The following is a 5,000-nucleotide window of genomic DNA, read 5'->3' on the forward strand; positions in this document are numbered from 1 at the left end:
AACATATATTGTTTGTTGTTTATTTTTGGGATATATTGAGGAATATTTAATGGAAAGGAGTCACAATCGCTTTTTGACAATGTCGAAGTGTATACGTGGCTATAGAATTTAAAGTTTTCATTGGAAATGATAGCCTCATCTGTAATTTCCTTGTTGTTAAGACGGGCTTCCGCTTTGCTCCGCTCCTCCTCTCCTCCGCTCTTCCGCTCCGGGCCCTGGAACTCCCGATCCGCGGGACTTCGGTGAATTCCGGGCCAGTTTTTTGCTCTTCTGCTCTCCTCCCCTCCTCCGCTTCTTCGCTCCCCCGCTTTGGACCCTGGAACTCTTGAACAGGGCCGGGCTTCTGCCCTCCGCCTCTCCTCTGCTCATCCGCTCCAGGCCCTGGCACTCCCTGTGATCCAGTCATTCGCATGTGCGTGCCCGGAGGTCCGGGAGCTCCACTCAAACGTCCGGGGGGGGTAAGGGTAAGGGGTCCTGTCCCCCCCCCTCGCCGCCTCTGAGAAGAGAAACATCTCCTCCACTCCTCCGCTCCTCCGCTGCGGAACCAGGTATTACCGATCCGCCGGACTCAGGCGAATTGCAGAAAGGGGTTTTGCCGTCCTCCGCTCCTCCGCTCCTCCGTTTCGGGCCCTGGAACTCCCGAACCGCTGGACACAAGCGAATCACGGTCCGGGCTTCTGCTCTCCTCCGCTCCTCACCTCATCCGCTCCAGGCCCTGGTACTCCGTGTCCGCGGGAACCCCCCCCAACCCACAAAAACAAACTCTCACACACACACAAACACACGCACACACACACACACACACACACACACACATACACACGCATACACACACACAAACACACAAACACACAGAGACACACCTGAACTCATCATAGCTGTGCTAATAGCATTGGCCGAAACGTTTCCACAACCAAACCAACATTAGCTCATCCACTCATTCACATATGTGTGTGCCCAGAGGTCCGGGAGCTCCAGTCATAAGTCCGGGTGATCTATGTCCGGAGAAGGCTCACATTAGCCGCTCTAAGGGGTCCTGCTGCCCCCCAGCTTCCCGGCCTTTGAGAAGAGACACATAACTCCGCTCTTCCGCTTCTCCGCTATGGGCCCTGGTACTCCCGATCCTCCGAACTCAGGTGAATTGCGTGACGTGCTTCTGCTCTCCTATAAGCCCCTACACACTTCGAACACGGCTGTTATCACCCTGTTACTGCATTTCAATGACACCCATTTGCTTTCGATCTCAGTGTCTGCCACCGTACGCAAAAAGCGGGGGGTGGGGGGTGGGGGGGCATAAGCGCATTCGTGCTGTAAGTAATCAGAAGTTAATAGTGTTAACGGTTTGCGAGAAATTTTTAATGCTAGACAAAAAAAGAAAATTAAAAGGATATAATTAAATAAATAGATAGAAAAATAAAATTAAAAACGAAAAAAAAAAATTGTGAGGGGAATATAACATGTAATTATGTTGGCGGTTCACAGGGAATCTCAGACATCAAACTGTTTTTAATTGAACATAAATAGTACACCCAAATATACAAATGTACAAATAAACATAGCAAGGTAGAACTGAATGTCAATGAAACAACCAGGCATGAGGAAGCAACGGACATGAGGACATTTGTTCTGTATGTAATGAGAAGTTAATAGTGTTACAGGTTTGTGAGAAATTTACAGTGCGAGACAAAAAACGAAATTAAAAGGAAATAATTAGATAAATAGATAGACAAATGAAATTAAAACCAAAAAAAAAAATGCAAGGGGAATACGACATGTAATTAAGTTGGCGATTCACAAGGAATCTCAGACATCAAACTGTATATTTTTTGTTGTTTATATATAAACATATATAAACAATCATATATTGTTTGTTGTTTATTTTTGGGATATATTGAGGAATATTTAATGGAAAGGAGTCACAATCGCTTTTTGACAATGTCGAAGTGTATACGTGGCTATAGAATTTAAAGTTTTCATTAGAAATTATAGCCTCATCTGTAATTTCCTTGTTGTTAAGACGGGCTTAGCTTTGCTCCGCTCCTCCTCTCCTCCGCTCCTCCGCTCTTCCGCTCCGGGCCCTGGAACTCCCGATCCGCGGGACTTCGGTGAATTCCGGGCCAGTTTTTTGCTCTTCTGCTCTCCTCCCCTCCTCCGCTTCTTCGCTCCCCCGCTTTGGACCCTGGAACTCTTGAACAGGGCCGGGCTTCTGCCCTCCGCCTCTCCTCTGCTCATCCGCTCCAGGCCCTGGCACTCCCTGTGATCCAGTCATTCGCATGTGCGTGCCCGGAGGTCCGGGAGCTCCACTCAAACGTCCGGGGGGGATAAGGGTAAGGGGTCCTGCCCCCCCCCCCTCGCCGCCTCTGAGAAGAGAAACATCTCTTCCACTCCTCCGCTCATCCGCTGCGGAACCAGGTACTACCGATCCGCCGGACTCAGGCGAATTGCAGAAAGGGGTTTTGCTGTCCTCCGCTCCTCCGCTCCTCCGCTCCTCCGCTCCTCCGCTCCTCCGCTCCTCCGCTCCTCCGCTCCAGGCCCTGGTACTCCGTGTCCGCGGGAACCCCCCCCAACCCACAAAAACAAACTCTCACACACACACAAACACACGCACACACACACACACACACACACACACACACACAAACACACAAACACACACAGACACACCTGAACTCATCATCGCTGTGCTGATAGCATTGGCCGAAACGTATCCACAACCAAACCAACATTAGCTCATCCAGTCATTCACATATGTGTGTGCCCAGAGGTCCGGGAGCTCCAGTCATAACTCCGGGTGATCTCTGTCCGGAGTAGGCTCACCTTAGCCGGTCTAAGGGGTCCTGCTGCCCCCCAGCTTCCCCGCCTTTGAGAAGAGACACATAACTCCGCTCTTCCGCTTCTCCGCTATGGGCCCTGGTACTCCCGATCCTCCGAACTCAGGTGAATTGCGTGACGTGCTTCTGCTCTCCTATAAGCCCCTACACACTTCGAACACGGCTGTTATCACCCTGTTACTGCATTTCAATGACACCCATTTGCTTTCGATCTCAGTGTCTGCCTCCGTACGGAAAAAGCGGGATGGGTGGGGGGGCATAAGCGCATTCGTGCTGTAAGTAATCAGAAGTTAATAGTGTTAACGGTTTGCGAGAAATTTTTAATGCTAGACAAAAAAAGAAAATTAGAAGGATATAATTAAATAAATAGATAGAAAAATAAAATTAAAAACGAAAAAAAAAAATTGTGAGGGGAATATAACATGTAATTAAGTTGGCGGTTCACAAGGAATCTCAGACATCAAACTGTTTTTAATTGAACATAAATAGTACACCCAAATATACAAATGTACAAATAAACATAGCAAGGTAGAACTGAATGTCAATGAAACAACCAGGGATGAGGAAGCAACGGACATCAGGACATTTGTTCTGTATGTAATGAGAAGTTAATAGTGTTACAGGTTTGTGAGAAATTTACAGTGCGAGACAAAAAAAGAAATTAAAAGGAAGTAATTAAATCAATAGATAGACAAATAAGAAATTAAAACGAAAAAAAAAAAAAAAAATTGCAAGGGGAATGTAACATGTAATCAAGTTGTTTTTTTTTTTTTGTTTTTTTTTTTTACCAAAAAAAAAAGGAACCTCGGACATGGGTAACTATATTTTTTAGTTTTTGGATTTTTCCATAAGTTTTAAGGATTTTTTTTTTTTTTTTTTATATTTCAAAATCGTTTATGAAGACATTAAAATTTGGGGAGCATTTTTGCATTCTGTTCTTGTGAATGAAGAACTTGGCCAGGCCTAAAAGAACATTGACACAGAGTTCATCTGTTATGTTGCTTATAAGTAAACAGAATGTTATATCATCTTTTGAGAAGGAAACTGGTGACGATGGAATGAGAAGGAGAAAAAATATATGGTCAGTGGTTTCAATGTTGTCTTCACAAAATGTACAAATATTATCTTCAAAATTAAAGCGTACCCTCGATAATTCCTTAGATGGGTAGATGTCAGTCATAATTTTGAAGTGGGTCTCTTTTGCCTTGGGGGTATGGGTAGAGTCAGATACATGGTTCGCAGCGTGGCAATCGATTCCTCATCAAATTTATTTAAAATATCCTTTTTTTTTTTTTTTGACGTCCAGGGAATAAGTTTCCTGTGAAACATTTCCTAATAAAGGAGTTGCCGCGCTTTCTGTCCACAATTGAGATTCCCTGGAGTGATAGTCGGGGTAACTGTGGTTGTACGGTTCGGTGCGTCATTGTATTTTTGGTCAGGAATACAAATTGTCGAGGCAGTGCGTTTCGTAACTTTAGCAACTCTAATGTGGGAGGCTTGAATCTGTGTGTAGTACAGAACTGCTCATTGTCCAGAGGACTGCCAGTGTCATCCATCAAGTCAATTATCGACCATATACCTTTCTCAAAGCATTCCTTGTAAAACAGAGGTTTGTTGCCATGCAGTACATATCGATTGTTCCAAACTATTATACTGTGTGGTGAGAAATTGTGTACGTATATCATTTTCCAGTATAATAATATTTGTTTATGGAACTCTGAACATTTGACAGGAATCTTGTTGATATCCAAGTCAGAGATAAGCAGAAGACTCAGGCCGCCGACTTTGTTGAATAAGTAGTTTGGAGTACAATACCAGAAAGAACGATGAGGTTTGATCCAGGATTTCAACCAGTTCACCTTCAATGTCCCATTCAAGCAGTCCGACTCTATCACTTTCAGCCCTCCTTCACTTGTTTCTTTCACCATATGTGATTTTTCTTAGATGGTGTGGTCTGTTCCTCCAGATAAAGTTGAAATTGATTTGGTTAACAGATTTTACGAGTTGATTTGGAGCAGCATTGGAATACGCTGGGTATATACATCTGGATAAACACATCCATTTTAGTCAAATATATCCGGCCTAATATTGATAAATCTCTCTGGAGCCATATATTAGAATTAAGCTTTACTTTGATTCAGTTTAGATTCAATGTTCCTGGATTGATTT

Source organism: Fistularia commersonii, unplaced genomic scaffold, assembly GCF_037954325.1.
Source record: "Fistularia commersonii isolate RoL2024-O1a breed Wild unplaced genomic scaffold, RoL_Fcom_v1.0 HiC_scaffold_109, whole genome shotgun sequence".
NCBI classification, from domain to species: Eukaryota; Metazoa; Chordata; class Actinopteri; order Syngnathiformes; family Fistulariidae; genus Fistularia; species Fistularia commersonii.